Source organism: Papio anubis, chromosome 1, assembly GCF_008728515.1.
Source record: "Papio anubis isolate 15944 chromosome 1, Panubis1.0, whole genome shotgun sequence".
Lineage (NCBI taxonomy): Eukaryota > Metazoa > Chordata > Mammalia > Primates > Cercopithecidae > Papio > Papio anubis.
In genome coordinates this window covers 154,411,341-154,424,661 of record NC_044976.1, presented here as the reverse complement: position 1 = coordinate 154,424,661, position 13,321 = coordinate 154,411,341, and the positions used below count along the sequence as shown (strand labels likewise).

At 40.1% G+C, this 13,321-nt stretch overlaps 1 long non-coding RNA gene across 1 annotated transcript in view; it reads left to right on the top strand.

Moving 5' to 3' along the window:
- LOC103878162 overlaps nucleotides 1-5,641 on the top strand; it is a 51,027-nt gene extending 45,386 nt beyond the window's left edge. Inside the window, exon 3 of the long non-coding RNA XR_004178891.1 lies at nucleotides 1,019-5,641. This is a non-coding gene — a long non-coding RNA (uncharacterized LOC103878162). The remainder of the gene's footprint in view (nucleotides 1-1,018) is intronic.
- The last annotated feature ends 7,680 nt before the right edge of the window (nucleotides 5,642-13,321 follow it).

Here is a 13,321-nt window from a genome sequence, read left to right as displayed (position 1 = left end):
GGCCTTTAAGGTTGAAATCAGAATGACACAGAAATATTATTTAACAAGCTTTTAACTCCAACTATTAGCAAAATTTGTATAACTAGCACATTACGTGTTTTACTTAGCTTTCAATGTCACTGCAGTTGGAAAATAAGTTTCGCCTTCTTTCTTCCGTGGCCTGCTTTTCCCCAAACAATGCCTGTTTGATTTTTACTGAAGTCAGTCTTGTGAAGATTAATAGCCAGAATCCCAAAAACAGTTTGCTAGTTGGGCTGTAGAGTCTACAATGTTGAGGGAATCAATTTCATCTGATGGGACTACCAGAAGAGAAGGGAGGAAGAATTTTTCATTAATTAAGCAAGTATTTAATGAGAGTGTAATATGGGCTTATTGAAGCAGATGTCACTAGAACATAAAGGGAAGGCTAAAACAAGGCCTCTACCCTCTCACAATTCATATCCACTTGAGGAGATGAGATATCAATATCAGAATAACTAAGTGGAAGCAGAGAGTATTTTGTTTGAATGTCAGTGCAATGTATAGGAATTTGGGGTCAAGAAAGACCACGAATTTCCTTCCATGGCTAGAAGGATTTGTAGAGGAGGTAAGACTTTACCCTTAAACTTTACACTTAATAATTTCTTCTTTCCCTTGAGTTTGCCTAAGAATTTTGAATAATTTTTCAAGACCCCTATTAGTCCAACTAAGGATAGAAAAAAATCAACATGGCAGGCCTGTGGGTCAATGAGATTACTGAAAAAAGGTTAGCTGTCACTGACATGATTATATTACATTTGCTGAACCCTGTTGATACTCAAACCTCAGGAGAAAAGGTTGTTGTCTTCTGTAGGAGATCCAGAACAAAGCAAAAGTCTGCCTTTGTGACTCTGGGAGTATCATTATATACAGCTGAAGCTTTTCCATTTCAGTTTCATCCAGTTACGCTAAGAGCCAAGCCAAAGGCATTTTAGGATACCCAGCAGCCTCTTTCCATAGTAGGGAATTAAGATCAGATACTTCTTTTTATTCTTCACAGGAGCCTGTTTCCATGTGAAACTGGGCAGAGTTGAGCCCGCAAAAGGCATGCTGTCTGGATGTTGAAGAGATATTTGCAGAAAAAGGAACGCATCAACTCCAAGAGATTTCAAAATATGGTGGGCGCAAGGAATGGAAATTCTAAGGATGTAGAGAATGAAATAAAAATGAAAAAAGCAAAACAAGGACTTGTCCTGCAGAGGGAATGCCCATGAATTATCTCGTACTCATAGAACAATGAGTGCTATGGGGAAGGTAATGGTCTCAGTGGTATCTTAGTTCTTAGCTGCGCACCTGCCTTTCATCTTCCTGTGTGGCTTTCTCTCTAGTTCCAGTAAGGAAGCTTTCTAGAGGTTTGAGTTGTTCAGATGTGTGTAATACACATCCTGCATAGTACACTTTATAAGCACTTTTCCTGAAGCAGCAGGTAGCTCTTGTGTCCCTCTTTCCCCCTTCACTAGCAAATCCTATTTCTTTCCTGCAACATTGTTGGCAAGCCCCAGAGAGAGGAGTTTGTCAGGAACTCATCAGGTTTAGCAATGATGAAGCCACCATGAGATCCCTATGGCCAGAATATGCCCTCTCCAGAGCTTCCCACTTTAAGTATTTGCAGTAAGGGATTTCTCAGGCAGTAAGTAAGTTGTTTCCTGTTATGAGAAAATATTAACTGCATCAGTGAAATGAAAAGATGTGGCACTTGGTCAGCAATTTCTTTGTGGCCTAGAATCAATAGTCATCACATTCTCAGCTTTCCATTTCTGGCAGTAAGAATGCAAAGTCTAAAACGTAGCTCTGTAAAGTATTTGCATAGACATAACATGGTTATGGTTGTGTGTGGCTGGTTATGTGTGGCATGGTTATGGTTGGTTATGGCTATGGTTGTGTGTCTCTCTTCCGATTCCCTCCTACAGAGTGCTCATTTCTCCTTACTTATCCTCTTTTGGATTTTAGTGTATCTGTTTTAAAGGATTGCAAATGAAAACCAACCCCTCCCCATGAAGTCACCATAAAAGTCACAGACTTTTGTTTAACAGAAAAGATGTTCTTCCTGCAGATTTTCATCTGGTTCACACATTTAAAAAGACTTGCTCAGTATAATTGTCTTTGGGTGGGCTGGTCACATTCAGGGATTCTACAAATGAAAGGAGGATGCTATTTCTGTTCTGAAATAATTTATATTTCAATGTTGCATCAGCTATGCTTAAATTAATGAGAAAATGAATGTTTTAGTGCCATTGGTGTGTATAGCTTCCTTCCTGCTCTAAACTAATAATGCTTCTAGACTTTGTAACAAAATTTATCTGCAAAGCAGATGCTTTGTTGTAGAATGGGGAGAGATTCCAAAGTCATTTACTGCTGATAGCAAAGAAAAATGGTGGCTGCCTGGCATTTGCAAATTGCATTAATCCCCTTGATATGGACTAGATGGATTTGGGCATTTAGAGATGATACCATCATATTATGTCATTCTGTGTTTCTAGATCAACAGATAATTTAACAATGTTCCTTCTCCTTAAAGCCCTCTTCTCTCGAGAAAAAATAAGTTCACTAATGAATTTCCCATTTTTTTCCAGGAATATTTTGGGGAAATATTCTATAAATAAATGAACAGTTTGTGGGCCTTGAAGTATCCTAAAGATTTTTAGAAGCTGCTAGTTAATACCGGTATGATACCTTTCAGTGATCTCTATCAGAGATTATTAACGAAATGTGATCATGCTAATGAGTCAAAGAAAGCTCAAAGTTGTGATGTGGGCAGTTGCATTTGAAATTGATACACCAATCTTCCCTGGACACTCACACACACATATGGTGCATCTGAGCCCGTGGTAAGAGTTTGAATCCATGCATTAGCCTCGGGTTAATCAAAGACAAAAACTGCTTCTCTTGCCCTTAAATCTTCCCCTCAGGCTGCTGCTGAGCAACGTCTGAGGATTCCAAGGGCTGAGGCAGCCAGTTGGGGTAGGGAATCTATTTAGCATGTGTACCACGGGGACTCTGCAAAGAAGTGCAGCTTGTAATTCCCAAAGTGAGGGTCCAAGAGAGAAAAGGGAAATAAATAGGTCTCACTCGAAGCACATTCTAACTGGTCATAGCTCCCTTTGGAAGAAGCCAGCTCAAAATATCCCTGGGAGTTAGTGGAGTTAAGAGTCCAGTGATTACCCCCATGAGAGTACAGCAAACATAAAGGTAAGGTAAAATTTGGGTGACATGCTCTTCCCATGGCCAAGGTCATTGCCCAAATAGGCAATTGAATGGAGACAATTTTTACACGTGTGGTCTATGTGTAAATGGGAGATTTAAAGTTTAACCTTTAAAAAAATTGTTCCCAGTGGTGACCATCTCAGGAGCCAGACTGAGAGTTGCCAAGCAACAAGAGAAACAAAGGCAAGTTCCAAGAGGTTCATTAAAATCCGCAACTGCAGAGCTTTACTCTAATGTTCTCCACCCTAGTGGAAAAGACAACCTAGTCAAAATTGATACCTCCTGTCTGTTTCCACCCTCCACCCTTCCTCCTTTGAGCTCCAAAAGCACACTGGTTACACTGTCAACTTTAGCAGAAAATATATTTTGTCTTATATCATAGATTTTTGTACATCTATATGTTTCCCAGTTAGATCACTGACTGTACTAAGGCAGGAACCATGTCTTGTCTTCTTACTACTAACTTAGTGCCTAAAACAATTCCTATACATAGTAGCTTGACAATAAATTGAATGTTAACTGCACAGTAGCAATCTCTGCCTATTGAAGTTCTAGCTTTTCTTTAAGGTTGATTTCAAATGCTCCATCTCTTCAGAAGCCTTTTCTTATCTCTGATGTGCTATCGTTTATCCTTAAATTCCTACAGCATCTTTTGTACCTCTTTGGTGAAACTTACTTTGTCTCACATTACAGACATTCTAGTTCGGCCTTACTTTGTGTGCTCTGTCAGGATAAGAATCAGGCTGTACTTGACTCCATATTCTTGGATACAAAGGCTTGCACACAGGCTTGCTTATTCATTTATTAATAAAACTGAGAATCAACTATGTGGATTCTGTAGGACTGGGCATATAAAGTGAATTAAGTAGACATGGCTTTTATTCTCACCGAACTTAAAATCTTGTGGAGAATTTGGACAAGCAAATAGGAAACCAAAGCTCAGTGCTTTGATGAGAAGGTATAAACATCATGGGGTCACTTGACCTAATTCAGGGGATCAGAGAAGACATCCATGAAGAACTGATGATACTCATACTAAGTCCTGAAGAATGAAAAACAATGCATATGCAAAGGCCAGGAACTGGTACATTTAAGGAGCTGAAAATTCAGAAGTTCTAATGAGCTCAAGTGAAGAATGCTTTAAATGTGTATCACACCTTTCCCTCTAGAAAACTGAAGTGTAGAAGGACAAGACATAAAAAGGGGAAATCTAAGTTCACATGATGGCTAAACTAGCAAGAAGCTCACATATTTTGTCTTCCAGATCAGTTGTTTTTCCACTAAATATTTGTTTCTGTGTTTCTTTCAAGGTCAACACCCTCTTTCCTCATTAAGTCATGAAAACCTGTTAATGCAGGAAATACATACATGCAAGCATTTGATGTAGTTTATTTCTCCCTAAGTCATTCATATATTTCTATGCTGTAGTAAAACAGTGTTGCCTCTGATAGTTCATCCTTAAGAAAGAGAAAAGCAGAAGTCCAAATATGTTGGCTGGAGCTCTGCTACAGTAAGTTGGCTCGCTACATGTGGGGAACAATTTCAGTCTGTGAGCACATACCCCTGAATGTGACTTAAGCAAAGGTGGTTATTACATGGAAATCAGCATTTAGAAGGCTTTTGTTTTGCTTATCTACATAGCTTCAATGAGGAAGGAGGAAATGAGACTATAAGTACCGTGACCATGTAATTTATTATCCATCTAGAACACTTTGAGAATGAAAAAGAGGACTCTTAATAATTATGCAAAGAAAACTGGTGCAAACTGAGACCACACAGGTAAATTGGGACATATGATTATGCTATCTATAACTAAAACACCTTCACAGATTTACACATTGATGTTCAAGATTTCCCTTTTCTTTGCCTTTATTCTAGATCATTTTTTATAGAAGATGTTCTGTAAATAGTTGATGTTCAAAGAGTATACCCTAGAAAGAAGGAGAGTCACTTCACTGCTCTCATCCCTAGAAAATTGGGTCTTAACATATAATTACAACCTTCCTAAATCCTGGTCAACTGCACAATCAATTTCTTGAGCCTCTGTAACTATCTAACAATTTTCTTGAGCTTACGTAATCCCTGACACTGGATCAGCACTGTGCGGTAGAACTCTGCAATGATGGAATGTCATATATGTGCTCTGTGCTACATAGTAGTCACTAGCCACATGAATCATTGAGAAACTGAAACATGGCCAGAGCAACTGAGAAACTATATTTTAAATTTTGTTTAATTTTTCTTAATTTTAAAATAAGTTTAAATAGCTACATGTGGTTAGCAACTAGCATAGTTAACATCTCTAGATCACTGGAAGTAAAAAGAGGCACCAGTTGATATGGCTTGGCTGTGTCCCCACCCAAATCTCATCTTGAATTCCCATGTATTGTGGGAGGGACCCAGTAGGAGGTAATTGAATCATGGGGCAGGTCTTTACCATGCTGTTCTCAGGATGGTGAATACATCTCATGAGATCTCATGGTTTTATAAAGGGGAGTTTCCTTGCACAAGCTTTCTTCTCTTGTCTGCTGCTATGTGAGATGTCCCTTTCACCTTCTGTCATGATTGTGAGGCCTCCCCAGCCACATGGAACTGTAAGTCCATTAAACCTCTTTCTCTTGTAAATTGCCCAGTCTCGGGTATGTCTTTATCAGCAGTGTGAAAACAGACTAATACAGTAAATTGGTACTGGTAGAGTGGGGTGCTGCTGTAGATACTCAAAAATGTGGAAGCAACTTTGGAACTGGGTAATAGGCAGAGGTTGGAATAGTTTGGAGGGCTTAGAAGAAGACAGAAAAATGTGGGAAAGTTTAGAACTTCCTAGAGACTTGTTGAATGATTTTGCCTGCTCCAGATGCTGATAGCGATGTGGACAATAAAGTCCAGGCTAAGGTGGTCTCAGACAGAAATAAGGAACTTGTTGGGAACTGGAGCAAAGGTGACTCTTGTTATGTTTTAGCAAAGAGACTGGTGGCATTTTGCCTCTGCACTAGAGATTTGTGGAACTTTGAACTTGAGAGAGATGATTTAGGGTATCTGGCAGCAGAAATTTCTAAGCAGCAAAGCATTCAAGAGGCGAGTTGGGTACTGCTAAAGGCATTCAGTTTTAAAAGGGAAACAGCATAAAAGTTTGGAAAATTTGCAGCCTGACAATGTGATAGAAAAGAAAATCCCATTTCTAAGGAGATATCTAAGCAGGCTGCAGAAATTTGCATAAGTAATGAGGAGCTGAATGTTAATCCCCAAGAAATGGGGAAAATGTCTCCAAGCCATGTCAGGTAGCCCATTCCATTACAGGCCTGGTGGTCTAGGAGGAAAAAGTGGTTTCGTGGGCTGGGCCCAGGGTCCCTGTGCTGTATGCATCCTAGGGACTTGACGCACTATGTCTCAGCCACTCCAGCCATGGCTGAAAGGGGCCAACACAGAGCTCAGGCCATGGCTTCAGAGTGTGCAAGCCTCAAGACTTGGCAGCTTCCATGTGGTGCTGAGCCTGCCAGTGCATAGAAGCCAAGAATTGGGGTTTGGGAACCTCTGCCTAGATTTCAGAGGATGTATGGAAGTGCCTGGATATCCAGGCAGAAGTTTGCTGCAGGGGTGGGGCTTTCATGGAGAGCCTCTGCTAGGGCAGTGTCAAAGGGAAATGTGGGGTCAGAGCCCCCACACAGAGTCCCTACTGGAGCACCACCTATGGAGCTGTGAGAAGAGGGCCACAGTCCTCCAGACCCCAGAATGGTAGATCCACTGACAGCTTGCATTGTGTGCCTGGAAAAGCTACAGACACTCAATACCAGCCCATAAAAGCAGCCAGGAGGGAGGTCGTACCCTGCAAAGCCACAGAGGCAGAGCTGTCCAAGACCATGGGAACCCACCTCTTGCATCAGCATGACCTGGATGACAGACATGGAGTCAAAGGAGATCATTTTGGAGCTTTGAGATTTGAATGCCCCACTGGATTTCAGACTTGTGTGGGGCCTGTAGCCCCTTTGTTTTGGCCAGTTTCTCCCATTTGGAATGGCTGCATTTACCCAATGCCTGTTGTACCCCCATTATATCTAAGAAGCAACTAGCTTGCTTTTGATTTTACAAGCTCATAGGTGGAAGGGACTTGCCTTGTCTCAGATGAGACTGAACTGTGGACTTTTGAGCTAATGCTGAAATGAGTTAAGACACTGGGGGACTGTTGGGAAGGCATGATTGGTTTTGAAATGTGAGAACATGAGATTTGGGAGGGGCCAGGGTGGAATGATATGGTTTGGCTATGACCCCACCCAAATCTCATCTTGAATTCCGATGTGTTGTGAGAGGGACCCAGTGGGGGGTAATTGAATCATGGGGGCAGGTCTTTCCTGTGCTGTTCTTGGGATAATGATAAGTCTCATGAGATCTGATGGTTTTAAAATGGGGAGTTTCCCTGCACAAGCTTTCTTCTCTTGTCTGCTGCCATGTGAGACATGCCTTTCACCTTCTGTCATGATTGTGAGGCCTCCCCAGCCATGTGGAACTGTAAGTCCATTAAACCTCTTTTGTAAATTGCCCAGTCTAGGGTATGTCTTTATCAGCAGCATGAAAACAGACCAATACACCAGTGAATGTCACCAAGATAAAACCAGAAAATCTTTCATTTATTTTTTGTTCCATTTAGATGTACACAGAGCTGAGATCCTAGTAGGCCAAGGTCTCAGCCTTTACCTTTGTTTGACTCCACCTCAAGGATCAATTTCATCTCTTTTTTTTAATATATATACTTTAAGTTCTAGGGTACATGTGCACAACGTGCAGGTTTGTTACATATGTGTACATGTGCCATGTTGGTGTGCTGCACCCATCAACTCGTCAGCACCCATCAACTTCTCATTTACATCAGTTATAATTCTGAATGACATCCTCCCCCCTCCCCTCTCCCCATAATAGGCCCCGGTGTGTGATGTTCCCCTTCCCATGTCCAAGTGATCACATTGTTCAATTCCCACCTATGAGTGAGTCCATGTGGTGTTTGGTTCTCTGTTCTTGCGATAGTTTGCTGAGAATGATGGTTTCCAGCTGCACCCATGTCCCTACAAAGGACACAAACTCATCCTTTTTTATGGCTGCATAGTATTCCATGGTGTATATGTGCCACATTTTCTTTTTTTTTTTTTTTTTTGAGACGGAGTCTCGCGCTGTGTCACCCAGGCTGGAGTGCAGTGGCGCGATCTCGGCTCACTGCAAGCTCCGCCTCCCAGGTTCAGGCCATTCTCCTGCCTCAGCCTCCGAGTAGCTGGGACTACAGGCGCCCGCCACCACGCCCGGCTAGTTTTTTGTATTTTTAGTAGAGACGGGGTTTCACCATGTTAGCCAGGATGGTCTCGATCTCCTGACCTCGTGATCCGCCCGCCTCGGCCTCCCAAAGTGCTGGGATTACAGGCTTGAGCCACCGCGCCCGGCAGATCTCAGACTGCTGTGCTAGCAATGAGGGAGGCTCCGTGGGCATGGGACCCTCCCATCCAGGTGTGGGATATAATCTCCTGGTGTGCTGTTTGCTAAGACCCTTGGTAAAGCGCAGTATTAGGGTGGGAGTTACCCGATTTTCCAGGTGTTGTGTGTCTCAGTTTCCCTTGGCTAGGAAAAGGGATTCCCTTCTCCCTTGTGCTTCCCAGGTGAGGTGATAGCTTGCCCTGCTTCAGCTCTCGCTGGTTGGGCTGCACCAGCTGACCGGCACCGATTGTCTGGCACTCCCCAGTGAGATGAACCCGGTACCTCAGTTGAAAATGCAGAAATCACCCGTTCTCTGTGTTGCTCACGCTGGGAGCTGGAGGTTGGAGCTGCTCCTATTCGGCCATCTTGCTCCAGGATCACTCAATTTCATCTCTATTAAATATAGAGAAAGGAAAGAACATAAAATACATATCAAATCAACAGCATTTGATTCAAGCAGAACATTGATATGTTAATCCATTTTACTTGAAACATCATAGTAATTACTTATACTAGTGGGAATAGTAATGAACATAATCACAGGACTTTGTTCCATGCTGTATGATGCATTAAAGAAATCCACAGCCTGGCCAACATGGCAAAACTCCATCTCTACTAAAAATACAAAAATAAGGCAGGCATAGTGGTACACACTTGTATTCCCAGCTACTCAAGAGGCTTAGGCAGGAGGATCACTTAAAAACCCAGGATGCAGAGGTTGTAGTAAGCTGAGATCATGCCACTGCACACAAGCATGGGTGAGAGAGTGAGACTCCATCTCAAAAAATAATAATAATAATAATAATTCAAAATTTTTAAAGAAAGTCCTACTTCTGCCAGAGTCTTCGTTAAAGGAATATTAAGGCCCCAAAGCTCTATCTTCAGCATTTTGTGTTCCTCTTAATACAAAAAGCATAAGGCCCAAAGCAATTGATATTAGATCTCCTTATCTCATCAAATGTTTCCTTTGTTCTGCCTTCTCATTAAACTATTTGTAATTCTTCTATGGCTCTTATTACTTTCTGTTTTGTATTAGCTGTGTAACTAATACAAAAGAGCAAAAAGTGGACACTGTGGTAGACAGCTATAATTTTACTTCTCCTACTGAAGAGTAAGTAGTATAAGGACAAGTACAGTTCATATACCTGTACTATATTTTGTACAACACCAGGCACAGTTCTTTACACATGGTAGGTGCTCAGGAAATGTTTGCTAGTTTTTTTGGAAACATTTTGTATTAGTACCTCACATTGTGTCAAGAATTAAGTTCCTGGAACCTGAAGTGAGATAAAATATAAATTCTTAGGCAACGATGTAAATTCTTATGCAGATAGAGTAACTGAATATAAATTTGAGGGTGTGGTAAGACTGATTTATTTTTTCTCTCAGGATTGCAAGCTGATATAATTATATTGGAAAGCAATATAAAAATTTGTATCAAAAAGCTTGGCTGTAATAATTTTGTATTTGAGACTCCATTCTAATTAAGTTGTTTTTAGACTATTATATTGAGGTATGAATTGACATACAAAAAGTTGTATATATTTAACATACACAACTTGATGAGTTTGGAGAGAAGTATACACATGTGGAGTCATCACCACAATCAATGTCATAAACATATCATCTGCAACAGTTTCCTTCTACCCTCTTTATCATTATTACTTGTATGTGTGATAAGATCACTTAACATAAGATCTACCCTATTAGCAAGTTTTTAAGTATGCAATACAGTATTATTAACTATAGGCACTATGCTGTACCACAAATCTCTAGGGCTTATCTTGTATATTTATCCTGTACTTACATTTCCACCAACCAGTGTACCTGAAACTTTGTACCCTTGACTAATATACTTCCCCATGACCCCTAGCCCTTGGCAATTACCATTCTACCATATGCTTCTATTAGTTTGACTATTTTAGATTTCTCATATGAATGGTACCATGCAGTATTTGTCCTTCTGCATCTGGCTTATTTCAGTTAGCATAATGTCCTCCAGGTTCATCTATGTTGATGAAAATGACAGCATTTCTTTCTTTTTAAAGGCAGAATAATATGACATTGTTTGTATATGCCACATTTTATTTATCCATTGATCAGTCGAGGGACATTTTGGTTGCTTTCATGTCTTGGCTCTTGTGAATAATGCTGAAATGAATGTGGCAGTGCAGATATCCTTTCAAGATCTTGATTTTAATTCCTTTGGATATATATTCAGATGTGAGCTTGTTGGTTCATCGATAGTTCTACTTTGAATTTTTAAAGAAACCTCCATACTGTTTTCCACAGTGGCCATTTCAATTTACATTCCCACCAACAGTGTACAAGGGATCCCTTTTCTCCACATCATTGCCAACACTTGTTATCTTTTGGTTTTGTTTTAAAAATAGCCACCCTAGTAGGAACAAAGTGATATCTCATTGTGGTTTTGATTTTTGGTTCCCTGATGATCAGTAATGGAGAGCATCTTTTCATGTACCTGTTAGCTATTTGTGTGTCTTCTTTGGAAAAATGTCTATTCAGTTCCTTTGTCCATTTTTAAATTGGGTTGTGTTTTTGCTAGTAAGCTATAGGAGTTCCTTATGTATTGTGGATATTAACCATTTATCAGATATATAGTTTGCAAATATTTTCTTCCAATCCATCCATAGGCTGTATTTTCATTTTGTTGTTTCCTTTGCTGTGCACAAGCTTTTTCATTTGGTGTAGTCCTACTTGTTTATTTTTGCTTTTATTACCTGTTCCTTTGGTATCAAGTCCAAGTAATCATTGCTAAGACGAATTTCATGAAGGTTTTAGCCCAGTGTTTTCTTTTTCTTTTTCCCCAGTGTTTTTAAAGTTTCCGGTCTTGTATTTAAGTCTTCAATTCATTTTGAGTTGATTTTTGTGTATGATGTAAGGTAAGTATCCACCGATGAAATAATTTAAATACTAGGAAATATGTATACAGGATGTTCATCTCTGCCTTGTTTATAGCAGTGAAAAACTGGAAACAACTTAAACATTCAACAAGAATGGTTAATAAATCACTGACCAACTAGAAATAGACTATTATACAACTATTTTAGAAGAGGTTTTATTTAAGAATATTCACAATATAATATTAAGTTTAAAAAAATGAGAGAAAAACGTTGGGAGGAAATACAGCAGGAAATACTGAGTGGTTACTTTTGATGGTACAATTAGGATTGATTTTCTCCCTCAGCTTTTCTCTTTTTATTTTTCCAATTTGCTTAATGTCAATAATATGAAGCCCACATTAGTATGTAATATGTGATTTTGACACTAATTGATTCCTCTATTTAGATGTAATTCTAACTAGCAGAGACTTAGGGCAAAAATCAAACTTTTAGACAGCTAAGCACACCCAGATTAAAACATGTTTTGTTTTTCTTTTCTTTTCTTTTCTTTTTTTTTTGAAATGGAGTCTCACTCTGTCACCCAGGCTGGAGTGCAGTGGCGCAATCTCGGCTCACTGCAAGCTCCGCCTCCCGAGTTCCCGCCATTCTCCTGCCTCAACCTCCCAAGTAGCTGGGACTACAGGCGCCCGCCACCACGCCCAGCTAATTTTTTGTATTTTTAGTAGAGACAGAGTTTCACCGTGTTAGCCAGAATGGTCTCGATCTGTTGACCTCGTGATCCGGCTGCCTCGGTCTCCCAAAGTGCTGGGATTACAGGCGTGAGCCACCGCACCCGACTGTTTTTCTTTTTGGTAGTGGGCATGGGAGGTAGCTGGCTTGCCACATGCCGATCCAACATCCTGGTTTTCATCAAGAAGCTGAATAGTCAAGATTTTTGTGGCTGGATAAATGAGAATTGGTCAGGGATGAGTTCCAAACAAAATTATTAAAAATATTCACACAAAAATGTATCTTAATGTTTATACCATTAATTTTTAAGTTGATTTTGTAAAAGCATAAATATTAGCTCTCTTAGGAAAACTATAGTCAATGCAATAGGATTTATTTATAGCCTATATATATGGCTATATTTTTATCATTATGTGAAAAATACTCCAGCATAAGTCATATATCTTCAGACCTCTCTATGACAAAACTTTGATTGCTTTTCTGTCCAACGGATTTAAAAAGTGGTCAGTATTTGTGTAGGACATAGGTGAAAAGAAAAAGAAAGTAGTGAGTGGAGAAAGGAAAGTTTGGGAAAGTCCAGATGTAGGTGATGTTGTAGCTCTCTGACAGTCTATTTGGGAATCAGAATTGTGTGAGTGCCAAGTTCACTACGCATAGCTTTGCACATAGTAGACAACTGATAAGCATTAAATGAATCAAACGCATAGGGGGTTCATAGTTCACCTATTCAGAATATATTCTTTAGAGTTTTTGTTCAGATGGATTCTACTTTTTCTAAAAAGGGGCAATTGAAAAAGTAACCACCAAAAAGGAGCTAAATATAGTAGAAAAAGCTGAGAAAAGTATAAACACAGTCTTTTCCTGGAGGATTTGCCATTTAAAACCACAACTGTTTTTAATGCCAAGTATCCTTGGTGGCCAGTGCCTAGTGAAAGTGTGGAAACTACAGAGAGCGGGATTCGAGTGCTCCCTGAGGGCATGGCTTGTAGCTTTCCACTCATTATGGAACCAAGCCTGGAGAGCCAGTCTCCTGTTTGAGCTCGTTGGTACTG